At 35.9% G+C, this 22407-nt stretch overlaps 1 long non-coding RNA gene and 1 pseudogene across 2 annotated transcripts in view; both read left to right on the plus strand.

The window, feature by feature from the left end:
- Positions 1-6711, plus strand: part of LOC309629087 (tropomyosin-1-like) — a 30887-nt pseudogene extending 24176 nt beyond the window's left edge. The window contains exon 4 of the transcript XR_014249505.1: positions 290-6711. The product of XR_014249505.1 is annotated as a tropomyosin-1-like (transcript). The remainder of the gene's footprint in view (positions 1-289) is intronic.
- An 11316-nt stretch (positions 6712-18027) lies between these two features.
- The window catches only part of LOC309629126, a 29360-nt gene continuing 24980 nt past the window's right edge, over positions 18028-22407 (plus strand). The window contains exon 1 of the long non-coding RNA XR_014244863.1: positions 18028-20273. This is a non-coding gene — a long non-coding RNA (uncharacterized lncRNA). The remainder of the gene's footprint in view (positions 20274-22407) is intronic.

Below are 22407 nucleotides of genomic sequence, written 5' to 3' on the forward strand. Positions count from 1 at the left end.
TTATTTATTTTATTTTATTTTTGGCTGTGTTGGGTCTTCGGTTCATGCGAGGGCTTTCTCTAGTTGAGGCAAGTGGGGGCCACTCTTCATCGCGGTGCGGGGACCGCTCTTCATCGCGGTGCACGGGCCTTTCACTATCGCGGCCCCTCCCGTCGCGGGGCACAGGCTCAGTAGTTGTGGCTCACGGGCCCAGCTGCTCCGTGGCATGTGGGATCTTCCCAGACCAGGGCTCAAACCCGTGTCCCCTGCATTAGCAGGCGGATTCTCAACCACTGCGCCACCAGGGAAGCCCTTGAATTGTTTTCTTAATTTCATTTTCAGATTGTTTATTGCAAGTATATAGAAATACAGTTGATTCTTGTATGTTGATATTGTATCCAGTAACCTTGCTGAAGGAATATAATTGATTTTTTATATTGAATTTGTACCCAGCAAATGCACTAAACTCTCTTATTAATTCTAATACCTTATATTATTGTGCAACCATCACAACAACACAATACAAAATGTATTGATGGACCTCACAGTCTTTAATCTGTTATGTAGCAAACTAATTGATTGATTGATTTTCTAATAATATACCAATCTTGTATTACTTGAATGATGCAACTTGATGATGATGTAGCATTCTTTTTATATCTTGCTGTACAGTATCTGATATAATAGCATTTTTAAAAATGATTTTTAAAATCTATGTTCATGAGTGATAATAGTTTCTAATTTTCTGTTCTTATACTTTCTGTGTCAGATTATGGCATCAGGGTTTTGATGCCAACCCCCAAAAGGAAAAATGGATTGGGGATATTCCTTCTTTTCTATTCCCTGGGAGAGTTCATGTACGGTTGCAATTATTTATTTTTGATTAATTGTGGACACTGTTGAAGTGACTTGGATCTGGAGTTCTCTTTGTGACAAGATCTTTGACTACTGATTCAATTTCTTTGGAAGCCTATGAATATTTAGTTTTCTATCATCCTTGAGTTATATTTTCCCTAGCAACTTCCCTATAAATTTTAAATGTATACATAATATTTACAAAATTATTTTGTTATATTTTTAATGTCCATAATGTTGGTAGTTATTTCACTTTTTTATTCATGATATTGGATATTGTGCCTTCTTCTTCTTCTTTTTTTTTTTTTTTAACATTTACCAGTTTATTAAAGGATATAACAAAGGATACAGAGTAACAGCAGATGAAGAGATACATGAGGTAAGGTCTGGGACTTGGAGTGTGTCACCCTCCCAGCATGTGGATGTGTTTACCCATCAAGAAGCTCTCCCAACCCACTGTTATTGGGATTTTATGGAGACTTCCTCACATAGGCATCATCAACTCTTAACTTAATTTCTAGCCCCTCTCCCCCGTCTTGAGGATGGGGGTGGGGCAGGGCTGACAATTCTAAGCTTCTAATCATGGGTTGGTCCTTCTGGTGACCAGCCCCCATCCAGCCATTCAGGAGCCCATCAGAATCACCTCATTAGAAGAATAGATGTTCCTAGTGCTCTTAGGATTTTACAAAGATTTTAGGACCTCTGTGCCTGGAACTGGGGACAGAGACCAATATATATTTCTATTATCTCACAGCAGGCCTTTGTTAAAGAGAACAGGACACTCTGGGTTACTTTTCATATTTTAAAATGAGTACTTTCCCCTCCCCCTGCTGGAAGCACCATGGATTTTCCTCCAGTCTTCACAGTGAGAACCTGCTAGTGTAATGACAGGTCTTATCAGAGTTCAATTTTCAAAATCTTTTCAAATAATAAACTTCTAACTTTGCTGATCCTCTCTATTGCATCTGTATTTCATAAATTCCTTTATTCCTCTGCATTTATTTGGATTTGTTTTGCACTTTCTCTACATTCAAATATTTAAGTGTTTTTTCTTTTCTAATATATGCATTGCAGCCACTACCTTTTCTTCTAAATACTGCTTCAGCTGGATCACATGAGTTTTTTTAAAATATATTTTTGACTGCATTGGGTCTTCATTGCTGTGTGCGGGCTTTCTCTAGTTGCAGCGAGCGGGAGCTACTCTTCATTGTGGTGTGCGGGCTTCTCATTGCAGTGGCTTCTCTTGTGTGGAGCACAGGCTGTAGGCGTGTGGGCTTCAGTAGTTGTGGCTCGTGGGCTCTAGAGCGCAGGCTCAGTAGTTGTGGCACATGGGCTTAGTTGATCTGCGGCATGTGGGACCTTCCTGGACCAGGGATCGAACTCGTGTCCCCTGCATTGGCAGGCAGATTCCCAACCACTGTGCCACCAGGGAAGTCCCTGGATCACATGAGTTTTGTTATTTACCATTTTCATTATTATTCAGTTCAAAATACGTTCTGATTTTCATTATGATTCCTTAACCCACTGGTTATTTAGGAGTGTATTCACTAATATCAAAATATACAAAAATTTTCTAGTTATCTTTTTTGTTGTTGTCAATTTCTAGAGTAATGGCATAGTGGTCACAGAACATGCTCTATGTGTTTTCATTCTTTTCAAATTTGTTTTATAGCTTTATGGTAAATTTTTATAAATGTTCCACATGTGCTTGCAATGAACATGTATCTATAAGTTGTCAGGTACAACAATGTGTCTGTAGGTCAAGTTTCTTAATAGCATTGCTGAAATGAGCTCAAAAATATTGCTGATTTTAGTATACTTTTTCTGTCAGTTACAGATAGAGATATGTTAAATTGGTTAAGCCAGCTTTCTTTTAGTTAATATTTACATGATATATTTCCTTCCTCCTTTTTACTTTAAACCTTGCTGCTTCTTTATAACATATAGCTTGTAAATAACATCACTTTTGTTTTGATTTTATGTAGTTAGATAATTAATTGCTAGTATATTTCAATTTAATTCAAATCCATGTGCTTACTGTTTGTCTCATAGGCCTCATACTTTTCTCTCCTTTCTTTTCTTATTTTTGAGTAGGTATATATTTTAATAATTTCATTTCCCCTCAATTAGCTTCTAAGTACACTAAGTATATGCTCTATTTTCATTCTTTTAGTATTTACTCAGAAAATTATAACATTCATCTTTGATTTACCAAAGATCAGTATAAGTCAATACTTTTACTTACCTCTTGGGCAAAAATGACCTTAGAACACTTTAACTTCGTGTAATATTTTCCCATTGTTATCAAATACAGTCTGTTCCATTACAATGTTTCTTTAATGATTAGCTCACACATGATTGATAAACAATGATGTCAGCATAACTCAGAAACTCTGCTAGTTTGCATGTGATTTTCTCCAACATGTTAGTGTTTTGAAGCCATGAGAGGCAAGCTTTCTTATAATTAAAGACAAAGCCTTAGTGTGATGTGAAGACCTTAAAAAAAAAAAGCTAAAAATTCTGCAGAAATGCCTAACTGTAGTGCAAGCAGAGGCTGTTTTAGTGGCTTTAAGAACATCTAACACACTTGGTAACTTTAACCATCTGGGTAGTTGAGAGTGCAAATGAAGAAGCTGCAAAGAAACTACTTCTGTGTAGAAGTAAGCTTTAATTGATGAAGTCTACTCCTGAACTGTATTTTTTTTTTGCAACTTGTTTTTGTTGTTTAACATATGAAAGTTTGACTGTTTTTAGTGTATAGTTCTATGAGTTTTGACACAGGTATAGATTTTTATAACCACTACCATAATCAGAACACTTTTTTTTTTTTTTTTTCCCCAGCACTTTCAAACTGTTGTTCCACTTCCTTCTGGCCTCTTCGGTTTCTGATAAGAAATCCATAGTCATTTGACTGTTTGTTCTTCTAGAAGAAATGATGCATCGTTTTTTTTATTCTTCCTGCTTTCAAGATTTTTTCCCTTCTCTTTATTTTTCAGAAGTTTAATTATGAAGTGTCTAGCATGAATTTCTCTGGGTTTATTATCTTTAGGGTTAATTTAACTTCTTGACTCTATAAGTTTATATTTTTCACCAAATTTGGGAAGTTTTTTGGCCTTTTTTCTTCATGTATTTTTTTTCTACACTACACTTTTTCTCTTCTCCTTCTGCAACTGTGTTGACAAAAAAGTTTGACAGTTTCTTATTGTCCCACAGGCTTCTTAGGCTCTGTCCATTTTTTTCCCCCAATCTTTTTCTCTCTGTTGTTTAGATTGGATAATTTCTTCTGATCTATCTTCAGATTCACAACTTTTTCCTCTGTCATCTCCATTCTATTACTAAAAGTCCATCCAATGAGGTTTTTGTTTCAGTTATTGTATTAGTTCTAAAATTTCCATGTGGTTCTTCTTTATAGCTTCTATGTCTTTGTTGAGACTTTCTATCTTTCCATTCATTTTAACAGTTTCATCCTTATTTTATAATAGCTGCTTTAAAGTCTTTATCAGATAATCCCAATATTTATGTCATGTTGATGTTTGCATCTGTTGACTGTCTTTTCCCATGAGAGTTGAGGTTTTCCTAGTTTTTTGTATGCCAGGTAATTTTGGATTGCATCCTGACCATTGTGATTATTATGTTATAAGTTACTGGGTCTTGTTTAAATTCTATATAAAATGTTGAAATTTTTTTTGTAAAGGCAATCGACTCACTTCAGTTCTGGCTGCAAACTCCAATCAGCCTTCTGTCATTTGTGGTTTTAAATAAGTTCCATTTTCAAGCCTTTGCAGTGCTATTCAGATCTGTCCTGCATGTATGCCACCTAGTGGTCAGTCTGGGACCTGGAAAGCAGTCTATCTCTTAGTTTAGTTCTCAAAACCTTTGGTATGCTGTATAGAATTAGATCTATGCATGCACAATTCAGAGGTGAGCCCAGGATTTCGTAAACAAGTTCATGGGTTTGTTCTTCCAAGCTCCCTCTTCTCTGCAACCTTCTGCATACTTTTTATTTCCCTGTGGCTCCCCATTGTGGTCCTCTGGCTAGAAAACTAAAACTGGAGCTCTAGTTACCCCACTTCCCACAATTGCACCCATGTCTTAGGCCAAGTGGCAGAAGGATAGAGGGAAAAAAACAGCAATGTGGGTTTTCCTCACCCTCTTGGGGTGCTCTTTTGACTACAGATAACTCTGATAAAAGAGTAAGGGTCCCTCCCTTAAAGTTTTAGGCCCATCCGTATATCCTTTCCTGGAAATTGTCAGTTTATAACCTTTGCCCATTTTCTAGGCAGGTGGCTTGTCTCTTTTGTCTCTTCTTTTCACTGTAGTTCATTATATATTCTGGATATTATTTATTAGCTGATATGTTTTATGCAAACATTTTCTCCCAGTCTATCACTAATTTTTTCTCCTTTGTTTTTATATAATCAAATTCATTAGTTTTTTTCCATTTGCAATTAAAAAAAATTATGTCTTAAGAACTCCTTCTTATCTGCTAATTATGATAAACATATTAGCCTAAATTTTATCCTAGTACTTCTATAGATGAGTTCATATTTGTGAAGGGATAAGGCAAGTTTGTTTCCACTTCCACATTATATAGTTAATTGTTCCCAAATCGTTGATTGAATAGTCTATACTTTCAAAAACTCTTTTCCAATGCAACTTTCAATATATTTAATTCCTATACATCCATAGGTTTCATTCTGTATTCTCTATTCTGTTTAATTATCTACTTGTTTATACCTGAATCAACACCATGCAGTTATAATTATTATAGCTTTTCAGTATGCTTTGTTATATTAAAGGCCACATTCCTCCCTTATCACTTTTTTCTTGTCTTTTCAATTCATCTTCTATATTCTTGAAATTCTCTCTTTCAGATGAATTTTGGAATCTCTCATAAAATCCTTTAAATGTTTCTATTGTAATTGCAGTTAATAATTACATCTTAGTGAATTGACATATTAACAGAGTCATCCCATCCACTATCACAGTATATTTTCCAACTATAATCTATTATTTGTATGTCTTCCAAAATTTTGTAATTTGCTTCATATATGTCTTTCACAATTCAAAATTATTATTATTATTATTACACATTACAAAAGTAGAAATAGAAGTTTTATAGATTTTTGAAAAAATGAATGGGAATTTTTCTACTATACTTTTAAAATGTTTTTTTGCTGGTGAAAGAAGTTACTGGCTATACTCTCTTACTTGTTCTGACAATTTATCGATGGTATGTTATAAAATTTTCTATGTATTTGATTATATTACCAACAGTTAGACAATTTTGTCTGTTTATATTTTTCCTGGGTTTGTATGTTATTTGTTTTTTTCTCCCTTGGAAAAAGCCTTTAGGACAATCTTCAATATTTGCAGTTGCCTTGTTATTTTACATTAATGGAAATACTTCCAGTGTTTCATCACTTACTCTGATGTCTTCTGTAGCTTTCTGAGAGATACTTTAAAAGAATTCTTTTATAGCATCAATTAAGAAGGTCCTTTTCCCTTTCTTCTTAATCTGTTAATATAGTAAGTTTATTTTTAAATTATCTAATGTTGAACCACCTATACATTTCTGAGGTAACTCTATTTGGTTATAACACATTGTTCTTTTGATATGATCCAGATTTGATTTTCTAATAATTATAAAAGTTAAATGTAAGTTTATAGGTGCAGCTACTCTATACTCTCATTTCATTGTACTGCACTTGCCACTTTTTTGTTTCAGAGCTATATTGAGAAATTGTCTACAAGTTTTTAGGCTCATAGCTATTGTCATCTGTTCTTTGAAAGTCTGATAGATTTCTTATGCACAGTATATGATCCTAGTGTTTTATGTAGAGGGAAATCATTGAAGGATAAACAATTTTTATTATCTATGTTTTAAAATTAAGTTATAATTTATATGCAACAAAATGCAGAAGTCTTTATTTTAATAAATTTTGACAATTATATATATTGTGTAATCCTCACTCAAATATTTTCCAAGAAAGTCATCCATAAATTCAGGTTTCCCCCAGAAATAAACCCATGCACCTATCTATGGTCAATTAATCTATGACAAAGGAGGCAAGAGTATACAATAGAGAAAAGGCAGTCTCTTCAATAAGTGGTGCTGGGAAAACTGGACAGCTACATGTAAAAGAATGAAATTAGAACATTCTCTAACACCATACACAAAAATAAACTCAAAATGGATTAAAGACCTAAATGGAAGACCAGATACTATATAACTCCTAGAAGAAAACATAGGCAGAACACTCTTTGACATAAATTGCAACAGTATCTTTTGGATCCATCTTCTAGAATAATGAAAATAAAAACAAAATTAAACAAATGGGGCCTAATTAAACTTAAAAGCTTTTGCACAGCAAAGGAAACCATAAGCAAAATGAAAAGATAACATATAGAATGGGAGAAAATATTTGCAAACAATGAGAATGATGAGAAATTAAACTCCAAAGTGTACAAACAACTCATACAACTCAATATTAAAAAAAAATCTAATAAAAAATGGGCAGAAGATCTAAATAGACATTTCTCCAAAGAAGACATATAGATGGCCAAGAGACACATGAAAATATGCTCAACATCGCTAATTATTAGAGAAATGCAAATCAAAACTACAGTGGCCACACTGGTCAGAATGGCCATCATCAAAAGGTCTACAAATAATAAATGCTGGAGAGGATGTAGAGAAAAAGGAACCCTCCCACACTGTTGGTGGCAATGTAAATCGGTACAGCCACTATGGAGAACAGTATGGAGGTTCCTTAAAAAACTAAAATAGAGCTACCATATGATCCTGCAACCCCACACCTGGGCGTATATCTGGAGAAAACCATAATTCTAAAAGATACATGCATTCAATGTTCATAGCAACACTATTTACAATAGCCAAGACATGAAAGCAACCTAAATGTCTATCGACAGAGGAATGGATAAAGAAGATGTGGTATACAATGGAATATTACTCAGCTATAAAAAAGAATGAAATAATGCCATTTGCAGCAACATGGATAGATCTAGAGGTTATCATACTAAGTGAATTAAGCCAGACAGAGAAAGACAAATATCATGATATTGCTTATATGCGGAATCTAAAAAAAAAAAATGATACAAATGAACTCACATACAAAACAGAAACAGACCCACAGACATAGAAAACAAATTTATAATTACCAAAGGGGAAAGAGGAGGGAGGGGTAAATTAGGAGTTTGGGGTTAACATATACACACTATTTTATATAAAATGGATAACAAACAATGACCTACTGTATAGCACAGGGAACTATACCCAATATTTTGTAATAACCTGTGAGAAAAGAATCTGGTATATGGAAATTCTTTCATAATTGAAAAACATTCTTCTCCAAAAATTATGTCTTATTTCATGTTCTCGATATTGGGGCTTTTTTAAAACTGTTTTTTTGTCATTTTTTTCTCTTGATCACACTTGCCAAAGATTTGTCTTTTTTATTGAGTTTTTCAAATAACCAGTTTTTAGTTGTATTGATCACTTCTGTTTTAAATTTTTTTAATTTTCTGTTTGTATTGACTTTGACATGTTTCTTCTATTATCTTTGGTCTATAGTTTGTAATATGTTTGTTTGTTGAACTTATTGAGTTTAAATCTTATTTCAGGGCTTCCCTGGTGGCGCAGTGGTTGAGAGTCTGCCTGCCAATGCAGGGGACACGGGTTCAAGCCCTGGTTTGGGAGGATCCCACATGCCGCGGAGCAACGAGGCCCATGAGCCACAATTACTGAGCCTGCGCGTCTGGAGCCTGTGCTCCGCAACAAGAGAGGCCGCGATAGTGAGAGGCCGCGCACCACGATGAAGAGTGACCCCCACTTGCCCCAACTGGAGAAAGCCCTCGCACAGAAACGAAGACCCAACCCAACCAAAAATAAATAAAATAAATAAGCCTACACCTTTAAAAAAAAAAATCTTATTTCATTAATTTTTAACCTTTCTTTCTAACAAATGTATTTAAGGCTATAAGTTTTTCCCTGAGTGTGTGTTTGGCTACAAATCACTGAGTTTGAAATTTAGTGGTCTCATTTTTACTTATTCCTACACATATTTTTTAAATAGTGGTTTTAAAAGACCCACTTAACGTAAAATTTGCCCTCTTAACCATTTTTAAGTGTACATTTCAGTACTGTTAAGTATATTAACATATTGTGAAATAGATCTCCAGAATTTTATCATCTTGCAAATCTGAAACTCTATACCCATTAAACAACTCCTCTTTCCCTCTCTCTTCAGCCTCTAGTAACCACCAGTCTACTTTTTTTTTCTATGAATTTGACTAATTTAGATACCCCATATAAGTGGAATCATACAGTATTTGTCTTTTTGTGATGACTTATTTCACTTAGCATAATGTCCTCAAGATTCATCCATGTTGTACATGTTGACAGGACTTTCTTCCTTTTTAAGTCTGAATAACATTGTATGTATGCACCACACTTTGTTTTCCCATTCATCCATCAGTGGATATGTGGATTGCTTCCACTTCTTGACTATTGTGAATAGTGCTTCTATAAACATGGGTGTGAAAAAAATCTCTTCAACACCCTGGTTTCAATTATTTTGGATATATACCCAGAAGTGGGATTGCTAGATCGTATGGCAGTTCTATTTTTAATTTTTTGAAGAAACTTCATACTGTTTTCCATAGCAGTTATACCACTTTACAAATCCACTTACAGTGCACAAGAGTGCCAATTTCTATGCATCCTTGCTAATACTCGTTATTTTCTACTTCTTTCTTTTTTTAGTAATTGTCATCCTAATGGCTCTGAGGTGGTATTTCACTGTGGTTTTGCTTTGCATTTTTATGATGATTAATGATGTTGAGCATCTTTTCATATGCTTTTTGGACATGGTATATCATCTTTGGAGAAATGTCTATTCAAATTCTTTGCCCGTTTTTAATTGGGTCATTATATTTTTTTCTTGTTGAGTTGTAGGACTTCTTTTTATATTCTGAACACTAGACCCTCATCACATATATGACTTAAAAATGTTTTCTTCCATTCTTTATGTTCTCTTTTTACTCTGTTGATTATGTCCTTTGATGCACCAAAGTTTTAAACCTTGAGGTAATCCCACGTCTATTTTTGCTTTTGTTGCCTATGCTTTTGGTGTCATATCTAAGAAAACATTCAGCCCAATATCATAAAGATTTTCCCTAATGTTTTCTTCTGAGACTTTTATAGTTTTAAGTCTTACACTTAGGTCTTTCATCCACTTTGAGTAAATTTTTGTATATGGTGTAAAGTAAGGGTTCAACTTCATTCTTTTGCATGGGGATATTCAGTTTTCCTACTACTATCTGTTGAAAAGACTATACTTTCCTTACTCACTGGTCATGACATTCTTGTTGAAGATCACTTGACCATATATGTGAGTATTTATTTCTGGGATTTCTATTCTATTCATTGATTTATGTATTGGTCTTTTTGCCAGTATCACACTGTTTTGATTACTGTACCTTTGTAATATGTTTTGAAATCAGGAAGTATGAGACCTCCAAATTTGTTTCTCTTTTTCAAAATTGTTTGGCTATTCAGGGTCTCTTGGGTTACCATATGAATTTTAGGATGTATTTTTCTAAGTCTACAAAGAATGTCACTGAGATTTTGATAGTAATCACATTGAAACTGTAGATCACTTTAAGTAGTACAAACATTTTAACAGTTTCCAATCCATGAACATGGGATGCCTTTCCATTTATTTGTATCTTCTTTAATATTTTTCACAATGTTTTGTAGTTTACAGTGTACAAATCTTTCATCTCTCTGGTTAGGTTTATTACTAGATATGATTCTTTTTGATGCCATTGTAAATGGATTTGTTTTCTTAATTTTCTTTTTTTATTGAAGTATAGTTGATTTACAGTACTATATTATTTTCAGGTGTATAGCATAGTGGTTCAGTATTTTTATAGATTAAACTCCATTTAATGGTTTTATAAAATATTGGCTATATTCACTGTGTTGTACAATATATCCTTGTAGCTTATTTACTTTATACATAGTAGTTTATACCTCATATTTCCCTTCCCCTATCTTGTCTCTCCCCACTTTCCTCTCCCACTGGTAACCATTAGTTTGTTCATTATATCTGTGAATCTATTTCTGTTTCAGTATATTTATTTATTTGTTTATTTTTTATATTACATATATAAGTTAAATTGTATGGTATTTGTCTTTCTCCACCTGACTTATTTCACTAAGTATAATAGCCTCCATGTTGCAAAAAGCAAAACTTTCTTTATTATGGCTGAGTAGTATTCTGATATATACATATATACATATGGAATACATATATATGTATATATTAGAATATATATATCTTCTTCTGTATCCATTCATCTGTTGATGGACACTTAGGTTTCTTCCTTATCTTGGCTATGGTAAATAAGCTGCTATAAACATTGGGGTGCATGTGTCTCTTTGAATTAGTGTTTTCATTTTCTTCGGATATATATCCCTGAGTGGAATTGCTTGGTCATATGGTAGTTCTATTTTTCTTTTTTTGAGGAATCTGCATACTGTTTTCCATAGCAGCTACAACAATTAACCTTCCCACCAACAGTGTACTAGGGTTCCTTTTCCTCCACATCCTTGCCAACATTTGTTATCTGTGGTCTTTTTGATGACAGCCATCAAGTAGACAGGTGTGAGGTGATATCACATTGTGGTTTTGATTTTCATTTCTATGGTGATTAACCATGTTGAGCATCTTTTCACATGCCTGTTGACCATCTGTCTGTCTTCTTTGGAAAAACGTCTATTCAGGTCTTCTACCCAATTTTTAATTGGGTTGTTTGGTGTTTTTTTGATATTGAGTTATACGAGCTGTTCATATATTTTGGATTAACCCCTATCAGACGTATCATTTTCAAATATTTTCTCCCCTTCAGTAGATTGTCTTTTCATTTTGTTGATGGTTTCCTTTGCTGTACAAAAGCTTTTAAGTTTAATTAGGTCCCATTTGTTCATTTTTTCTTTTGTTTCCTTTGCCTGAGGAGACAGAGCCAAAAAGATATTGCTACAATCTATGTCAAAGAGTGTTCTGCCTATGTTTTCTTCTAGAATTTTTATGGTTTCTGGTCTTACATTTAGATCTTTAATCCATTTTGAGTTTATTTGTATATGTGATATGAGAAAATTTTCTAATTTCATTCTTTTACATTTAGCTGTCCAGTTTTCCCAGCACCACTTATTGAAGAGACTGTCTTTTCTCTATTGTATATTCTTTCCTCCTTTGTCATAGATTAATTGACCATAAGTGCTTGGGTTTATTTATGGTCTCTCTATTCTGTTCCATTGTTTTATAGCTTTGTGTCTGAAATCAAAGAGTGTGATGGCGGGAGGTGGGGCTGGAGATGGATGGGCTAAAGCCAGAGCCAGGTATGAATCAGTGTCTAGTTCTCCTATTCTCAGTGTCTGTCACTGCCCTATTGGGGGCAGTGTCAGATCCCAAGATGCTGGAGGAGGAGCCCTGAGGGTCAGGTCTGAGCTGGTTTCATTACATATAGGTACACCCTCTCCCTCTTCTCAGCAATGGCAGCTTTTTGATTACTTATTCAATCTCCTTACTCATTATTAGTCTGCTCAAATTTTCTGTTTCTTCATGATTCAGACTTGGTATGTTGTGTGTTTCAAGAAATTAATCCATTTCTTCCACTTTATGTATACAATTGTTCATAGTATTCTTTTTTTATATAAAAAATGAATTGTTTTTATTTCTGTGGCATCATTTGTAATATCTCCTCTTTCATTTCTTATTTTAGTTATTTGAGTATTCTCTTTTATTCTTAGTTAATCTAGCTAAGATTTTGTCAATTTTATCAATCTTTCAAAAATTTATCTCAATTTTATTGATTTTTTCTATTGTTTTTCTATTCTCTATTTCATTTATCTCTTCTCTCATCTTTATATTTCCTTGCTTCTGCTAGCTTTGGGTTTAGTTTTTTACCCCTAGTTTCTGTAGGTGTAAATTTAAGACGTTAAATTGAGATCTTCTTTTATAATGTACACATTTACAGCTATAAAATTCCCTCTTAGCACTGCTTTCATTGTATCCCATAAGTGCTGGTATATTGTATTTTAATTTTCATTTATCTCTAATTTCTTTTGTGATTTATTCTTTTGTGCATTGGTAGTTTAAGGGTGTGCTGTTTAATTTTCACATATTCATGAATTTTTGTTTCCCATGTGCTTTTGATTTCCAATTTCATTCCATTTGTAATCAGAAAAGATACTTTGTATAATTTCAATCTTGAGTTTGTTAAGACTTGTTTTATGGCCTGACATGTGGTCTGTCATGGAGAATGTTCCAAGTGCACTTGAGAAGAATGTATATTCTGTTGTTATTAGGTGGAGTGCTCTATTAGGTTCAATTGCTATATTGTTCAAGTTCAGGTTCTCTATTTTCTTATTGATCTTCTGTCTGTTTGTTCTATTCATTATTGAAAATAGGGGTATTGAAGTCTCCAGCTATTATTGTGTTGCTATCTATTTCTCCCTTCAATTCTGCAGTTTGTTTCATATATTTAGGAGCTCTGAGGTTTGGTACATAAATATTTATAACTGTTATATCTTCTTGGTGAATTATCTCTTGTAACAGTTTTTGATTTAAAGTATATTTTTATTTTTGATATTAGTACTCCTTCTCTCTTTTGGTTACCATTTGTAGAATATCTTTCCATCCTTTCACCTTCAGCCTATAATGTGTCCTGAGATCTAAAGTAAGTCACTTATAGACAGCCTTTTGTTGATTTTGTTTTTAAAATCCATTCAGCCAATCTATGTCTTTTGGTTGAGTTTATCTATTTACATTTAAAGTAACTAATGAGAGGGAAGGACTTACTATTACCATTTTGTTAACTGTTTTCTGTATGTCTTGTAGCTTTTTTGTTCCTCCTTTCCTTTCTTCCTTTGTATTTCTTTATTTTTCTCTTGTAGTAATATACTTTGGTTCCTTTCTCATTTCCCTTTGTGTATGTTCTATGGATTGTTTCTTTGTGGATGCCATTGCAATTGCATAAAACCTCCTAAAAATATAACATGCTATTTTAAACTGATAACAATTTTACTTCAGTTGCATACAAAAATCTCTACTCCATTACAGCTTCCTCTATTTTATATTATTGATGTCTCAAATTACATTGTATTCCCATAACATAGGTTTTTTGGTTTAAAAAATGTTTTTTGTCACATGTGTATATAAGTTCCATGCATCAAGATTACTATATTTATTCATGTATTTACTATTACTGGAGATCAGTATTTTTTTTTACTTTTTTCTTTCTTTTTTTACTTTAAAAAAAATTGAGATATAGTTGATGTACAGTATTATATAAGTTACAGATGTACAGCATAGTGATTCATAATTTTTAAAGTTTATACTCCATTTATGGTTATTATAAAATATTGACTATATCCCCTGTGTTATATAATGTATCCTTGTAGCTTATTTATTTTATGCATAATAGTTTGTACCTCTTAGCCCCCCTCCTCTATCTTGCCCCTCTCCTTTCCCTCTCCCTACTGATAAGCACTAGTTTGTTCTCTATATATGTGAGTCTGATTCTTTTTTGTTATATTCACTAGCTTGTTGTATTTTTTAGGTTCCACATATAAGTGATATTATACAGTATTTGTCTTTCTCTGTCTGACTTATTTCACTTAGCATAATGCCCTCCAAGTCCATCCATGTTGTTGTAAATGGCAAATTTTCATTCTTTTTATGGCTGAGTAGTATTCTATTGAATATATACATACCACATCTTCTTTATCCATTCATCTGTTGATGGACACTTAGGTTGTTTCCATATCTTGGCAATTGTGAATAATGCTGCTATGAACATTGGTTTCCCTTTTCTCCACAACCTTGCCAACATTTGTTGTCTGTGGTCTTTTTGATGATAGCTATCAAGTAGACAGGTGTGAGGTGATATCACATTGTAGTTTTGATTTGCATTTCTCTGATGATTAACGATGTTGAACATCTTTTCATGTACCTGTTGACCATCTCTTGTTCTTTGGTCTTCTGCCCATTTTTTTTCATTGTTAATTCTTTATTGATTTGTTTGTGCATCTTCCTCCATCACTAGTTTATGAGCTCCTTAAGTGCTTGAAGGAACCATGTATTATTCTTTCCTTGTTACCAGAAACAAGCATAGATCTTGGCATATAATAGATGAGTGATGGTCTGTTGACTGAGTGAATGAATAAGTACATAAGAAAATGAAATTACTTTCTCCAACTGAAGCTGCCTGCTGGGAAGGAGAAATGAAGACTAATTTTTAAATGTTGAGTGTCACAACATTTAAAACAGGGAGGCTAGGCCCTGTATGGTGAGTCATAATGGAGCTGTCCTGGACAATTAGGAAGCTTCAGAAGGGCTCTGAGCCCCTGGGTAGTAGAGACAGTTGACATCTGGGATAACCTTGCCACAGTTCTTGCTGGCAAACATTTCCCTTCGTGTTACTGAGAAAAACTCAGATACATTAGGCCTTTCCTTCATTTTATTTGAAGATGTTATTCTCTTGTCTGTATTTATAAAAAATACAGGGGAAAAAAAGATAAGAAGTATGTATACCTGCTAATGAATAAAAGAAGACATAATTGGAACTTCCCTGCTGGTGCAGTGGTTAAGACTCCATGCTCCCAATGCAGGGGGCCCGGGTTCGATCCCTGGTCAGGGAACTAGGTCTCACGTGCATGCTGCAACTAAGAGTTTGCATGCCACAGTTAAAGAGCCTGCGAGCCACAACTAAAGGAGCCTGCCTGCTGCAACTGGGGAGCCCATGTGACGCAACTGGGAAGTCCTTGAGCCGCAGCTAAGGAGCCCGCCTGCTGCAACCAAGACCCGGTGCAACCAAATAAATAAATAAATAAAATTTAAAGAGAACGCATAATTAAAGTAGGTAACAATTTCGGGGGTGTGGGTAGTAAACTAAGGCTCTGCATTAAATAAAGAAATCTAATACGAATGCCCTTTCCTCTCAACTCTATAGTGACTTGTAGAACATTTTCTTCATTACTCTATCAGTGACGGGCTTTATGCTGTGAAAATCTCAGAACCTAAGCTTATGGAATGGTCTTAATGTCCAATATAAGAAAAGAACTCATTACTCACAACTGATACCAAGTAACTGTTTCATAATCTTTCCAGGACCATCCGTAATATCTAAGTGGTTATGTGAAATGGTCGCAGGGTCCGCAAATTAAAGAATGTCTGATATGAAATCATTTCAATCCCAGGGAGTACAGCCAGGATTGAAGAGGGTGTTAAACAGGGTACAGAAGTGGGAGGTAGTGTACCTGGAGTCACATCTGAGGAGAGTTCTCAGATTCAATAAAGGTGAAATCAGTGAGTAAAGAAATATGGGTGAGAATAGGCAGCAAGGTCAGTAGGAAGTAGCCAGAGCAAGAAGCCAGTCAGAGAAGACACACAATTATAAAGTGAAAGGTCTGGGAAATCGAAGCCTCACTCACTTATTCAGAGGAATTGAAAAGGTCCTTGAAAAAGGAATGGTGGCTGAATGGAGGCACATAATGAAATGTTAATTCTGGGGAAGTAGAATTGCATGGCATGTTAATATGGAATAAGGTTTCTACAATGCATTAAAGAATATTTTAACCATTTTCTGGAATCTGAAGGGAGTTCTGAATAGGCAGTTTGAGAGTGATGATGATGATGAAGCCTCCTTTATGTCACATCTGACAAAAGTTTGTCAAGCTCGGGACTTCCCTGGTGGCACATTGGTCAAGAGTCCGCCTGCCAATGCAGGGGACACGGGTCCGATCCCTGGTACGGGAAGATCCCACATGCCACAACTGCTGAGCCTGTGCTCCAGAGCCTGTGAGCCACAGCTACTGAAGCCCGCGCGCCTAGAACCCGTGCTCCGCAACAAGAGAAGCCATCGCGATGAGAAGCCCACGCACCGCAACGAAGAGCAACCCCCGCTCGCCGCAACTAGACAAAGCCGGCGCGCAGCAACAAGACCCAACGCAGCCAAAAATAAATAAATAAATAAATTAATTAATTTAAAAAACAATTTGTCAACCTCACACATTTAAAATCCACATAAAAGTAAATATAAGGAAGACTCTTGTGAAGATTTCTTAAATTAAGGGGCAGCATAAAATGACATGGGGTTTAACATCAGTTAAGTTTGGGTTTGGCCTCTAGTTTCCACATTTACTGTCATGAACCTTAAGTAAGTCACTTAACCATCCTGAGTTCGAGTTTCTTCATCTAAAAAAACAGAAAGAACTGGGGAACTGGGGGATCAGTGAAGCAGTGCATCTGAGAGCATTCTGTACACCACAGTGCTGTACAAACGCTGGCCTTTTTTTTTTTTTTTTTTTTTTTTTCCCCTTGGGATCTTAGTTCCTGGACCAGGGATTGAACCCGGGCCCTCAGCAGTGAAAGTGCAGAGTCCTAACCACTGGACCGCCAGGGAGTTCCCGATGGCCTATTAGTTTTAAATTCAGCACTTCATCCCAGTAGAGCGAGGAATTCCATATTTGGACCCACCTTCACTGGAGATGTCTGAAAAAGCTGCTTCTGGTCGCATGCCTTTTGGGCTCTGTGGGCATCCCTTGCTGAATAAACCTTGATGATGGCATAGAACACAGGACCGACCACTGCTGCGTTTGGGAAGACTCGGACCGAATACAGGCCAAACTGGGAGAAGACTGTGAACAGAGAATGCTGTAGGGTGGTCCCATGCTAAGTAAGTGCAGGAAATTTCACGCCCAGGAAGCCAAACCACCCGTTCCCTTCTATTCCCCCAGCCCTTCACCACAGGCAACTGTGGTGAGCCTGCAACTCCAAACACTTCTCATTTCAGCAACAAGTTTCCCTCTGAAATCCTAAGCTTCGAGAAGCATTATGAGGCAATGCCGGCTGTTGGGAACTATCTCTCAAAAATCTGTGGGGGCGAGCTGACTGCTCAGGTCGGCTCTAGAACTAAGATTCCTCTCAGTGGAGACCACAGGCAGATGAGGCGCTGAAGCAGTACCCCGGGGCGCCCAGTTACTGAGGCGCGAGGTGGCTTCCTCCACCCCTCCCTCCGCCCCTGCTCAGCTCACTTGCAAGGCCTCGGCCATGGGTCCAGAGCTCAGCTCCCACACCACAAGGTTTTGTCACCCACGATGGGAACCCTAAAGGGACCAACGCCACCATCCTACCGTTACCGCACGTGCATGGCTTGGGGCGCAAGCGCACCGCATCTCTGCCCATTTTTTAATCTGGTTGTTTGGATTGTTTTGATATTGAGTTGTATGAGCTGTTTATATATTTTTGGATATTAACCGCTTATTGGTCATATCATTAGCAAATATTTTCTCCTATTCTTTAGGTCTTTTTATTTTGCTGATGGTTTCCTTTGCTGTGCAAAAGCAAGACTATTATATTTTAAAATGGCTCATGTTGCTAACATTCCTTCGTTTCAACTTGAAGAACTCTCTTTAGCATTTCTTCTAGAGCAGGTCTAGTGGTAATAAGCTCTCTCAGCTTCTGTTCATCTGGGAAAGTCTTAATTTCTCCTTCATTTTTTGAAGGACAGTTTTGCCAGATATAGTATCCTTGGCCAACAGTTTTTTCTTTCAGCAATTTGAATATATCATCCCACTTCCTTTTGACCTGCAAAGTTTCTGTTGAGAAATTCACTGAAAATCTTATGGAGGCTCCCTTGTTTGTGATTCTCTTTTGCTGCATCTAAGATTCTCTCTCTGTCTTTGACATTAGACAGTTTGATTATAATGTCACATTGTGGTTCTCTTTGGAGTTTTTTGAGTTTCTTGAATCTGTGTGTCCATTTCTTTCCTTAGAGTTGGGAAATTTTTAGTTATTATTTCTTCAAGTAAACTCTCTGCCCCTTTCTCTTTGTCTTTTCCCTCTGGGATTCCCACAATGTGTATGTTGGTCCACTTGATAGTGTCCCATAAGTTCCTTAGCTCTCTTCATTTTTCTTCATACTGTTTTTTCCTTTTGCTCCTCTGACTTGATGATTTTAAATGACCTTTCTTCAAGCTGATTTTTTTTCTGCCTGATCAAGTCTGCTGTTGAACCCCTCATTAGTTTTCAGTTCAGTTAATGTATTTTTCAGTTCAAGAATTTCTGTTTTTTTTTTTTTAATACATTCTTTCTCTTTGTTGATATTCTCATTTTGTTCTTGGTGGGTTCATGGTAGATGAGTGAGTGTAAAGGTAGGCACTTGGACAGTACTGTGAAGTCATTTACTTTTTCTTGTAGGCACGCAGGAAGACTACATTTCCCAGTGTCCCCTGCCTCTGGATGGGCCATGTGATTAGTTCTGATCAATGGAATTCAACTTCTTGGCCCAGCTCCTATGATATACTATGAGGTTCTTGGCTGTTCTCATTATCTATAAGGCAGCTATCTGAATACAGAGGACCCAGAAGAAGGCTGCAAGACGATGGAGGATCCATAAGATGCAAGGGAGAGCCAACCAGGAACATTCACTTTGTTTGTGTGAGGGAGGAAAAAGTCTTTGTATTAATCCACTGAAATTTAGGTTTCTTATAGTTGTTAGTCCATTCTGACTGACACAGAAATTGGTAAAGGAAGTGGAGTCTTGCTGAAATTAAATCCTACAGTATGTGACATTAGCATAGCAGTAGGTGGTAAGCAGTGAGGAAGCTATGCTGGGGGCTGGAGAAATAGAGATCCATGTTGTTAGAGAAAAAACATTTGACAAAATCATCATTGTTTGAATGTGAGAGGAAGATCCCATGCCTAATGAGTCATCAGTACCAAGGAAAAAGATGGGAAGTAGAGTATTAATATGTGTGGATATTATTGGCCTTGATGGCAGGATATGGCAAGGATGATGTGCATTCAGGAAAGACTCAGCCAGTGTAAATGTTGAAATGAAAGGAAATTGGGAGATTCCAGAAATTTGGCACCTTGAAAGGAGGGAAAGACAAGTATTTTGAAGCCCCAGATAGTAAGAGATAGTATTTTTAAAGCTTTGAGCAATAAAGGCTCAGTAAAACTTATCAGTTGAATAAAGCCCTCAGGGAAAATTTTAAATTTTGGTCTTTCTTGTTCAAGCTGGATAGGCTCAAGGTAGCTGCCTTTACATTGAGAGAGAGGCAAAGGAGAGGGGTGGGAAAGCACTTCAGGGTTTGAGAACTATGACGAGGAAAAAACCTTAGTTATGATTAATAAATGGAACTGAAAGCAAGTAGATTAGCAACCCAGTGTTTGAAGGAATTAAATTTTGTAAGCTACAACAGCCTGGACAAAAACTGGCTCTAACTGTTCAATACTTAAAACAATCATCAGAATGGCAGTGGCAGTGCAGTGGGAGGTGAGCCTGGACCCCACATTCCTCCATGTACAGAACATCCTGGGATCATCTCTCATCTGTCAGCAGCCAAGGTATTTGCAGCAAGCTTCAAGGAAACAAGCACAATGGACTAAACATGTTCACTATCAAAAGGTGAACATTTACAATTTCCAATCCTGACCAAGATGGATTAATGGACCAGATTTACTTCCACCCAAAATAACTAAAAATCTGGACAAATATATGAAACAGTATTGTTAAGACATTTGATATTAGGCAATGAAGAACAGTGATTCTTGAAAAATGGGAAGAAAATGAGGTGAACTCTATGATGGTCCCAGCTTAATTCTTAGAAAGGAAACCAGGGAGAGCTTAGTGGTCTCCTTAGGTTAAAAAGTTGGATTTGGAAGGCCCAGGTGGCTTGAGTTTGCAGGGCAAATCATCAGAGAGGAGGAGTTGCACAGAGAGAGGTCTAGAAATCTGTAGAAGGTTCCTGCAGTATTCACCTGAGTACTGGCCAGTGCGTGAATATGAGAAAATTTCACAAGGCTGGAGAAAGTATTGCCCAAAAAGGGTCAGAGGAAAAATCCCTGTAGCTCACACAGGGACAGACATATGTCTATTTTCAACATCCAGAGGAAAATTATGTAATTCACAAGTTATCAGGTGAGTTTGCCTAAATAGTGGGGAAAATTTAGCCCCTCTACTAAGTTAAACACTACTCTGGCCCTATCTAAAAAAGCTTAAAAGCAATATCTGAAAGAATTAAACTGGCTCTAAGTAACTTAATCATGTCCCATAACAAGAGTCAAGCATATTTATAGGAATACGGAAACAAATAGCACACAACAAGGTAAAATTTTAAATGTCTGGCATACATTCAAAGATTGCCAGACATCCAATGAAGCAGAAATGTATGATCCATAATGAAGAGAAAAATCAATCATTAGAAACTGACCCAGAAATAATATAGATGATAGATTCTACAGATGGTAGATTCTATAGATTCTATAGAATCTATCATCCTTATAGTAAGTTTGGACCTTAACACAGTTATTAGAACTATAATCCATATGTTCAGAAAGATAGATGAAAGACTGAACTGTTAAGTAGAGACATAGAAAATATAAAGAAGACTCAAATTGAACTTATAGACATGTAAACTATAATGTCTGAGATTTTTAAAAAATACACCGGATGCTACAAATGGTAGATTAGATATTGTGGAAGAGAAGATTAGTGAATTTGAAGACAGAGCAATAGAAACTACCCAAAATGAAACACAAAAAGGAAAAATACTAAAAATAAACAAACAAAACATCAGTGGGCTGTAGGACAACTTCCAGCATCCTAAAGTCCCTGAAGGAGAGGAGGTGAAAAAATTTTTTCCAGCTCTGAGGTATTGCTGACACATAACATTGTGTAAGTTTAAGGTGTATAATGTGTTGATTTGATACACCTACATATTGCAAAATGATTACCACCATATCATTAGGTAACACCTTTATCACATTACATAATTACCATTTCTTCTTTGTGGTGAGAATATTTAAGATTTACTCTCTTAGCAACTTTCAAATGCACAGTATTATTGTAAAAATACAGTATTGTTAACAATAATCACCATGCTGTACATTAAATCCCCAGAACTTATTCATCTTATAACTGAAAGTTTGTACTCACTGACCAATATCTCCCCATTTCCCCTACCCCCTGGTCCCTGGTAACTGCCATTCTACTTTCTTTTCTGTGAGTTTAGCTTCTTTAGATTCTGCATATGAGTGGCTCACACAGTATTTGTCTTTCTCTGTCTGACTTATTTCACTTAGCATAATGCCCTCAAGGTCCATCCATGTTGCTGCAAACGGCAGAATTTCCTTCTTTCTCATGGCTGAATAGTATTCCAGTGTGTGTGTGTGTGTGTGTGTGTGTGCTGTGTATTCTTCTTTATCCATTCACTTAGGTTGTTTCCACATCTTGCCTATTGTGAATAGTGCTGCAATGAACGTGGGACTGCAGATATCTCTTCAAGATTGTGTTTTCATCTCCTTTGGTTATATACCTGGAAGTAGGATGGCTGGATCACGTGGTAGTTCTATCAAAAGAAATTTTTTGAAGAACTAATGGACACATTAGTAAAAACTATAAATCCAGATATTTAAGAAACTCAGTGAATCCCATGCACAAGGAACAATAAAACTATACCAAGGTACAAGGTATAATCAA

This window comes from Balaenoptera borealis (assembly GCF_965194805.1).
Source record: "Balaenoptera borealis genome assembly, chromosome: 5".
Classification (NCBI taxonomy): Eukaryota; Metazoa; Chordata; class Mammalia; order Artiodactyla; family Balaenopteridae; genus Balaenoptera; species Balaenoptera borealis.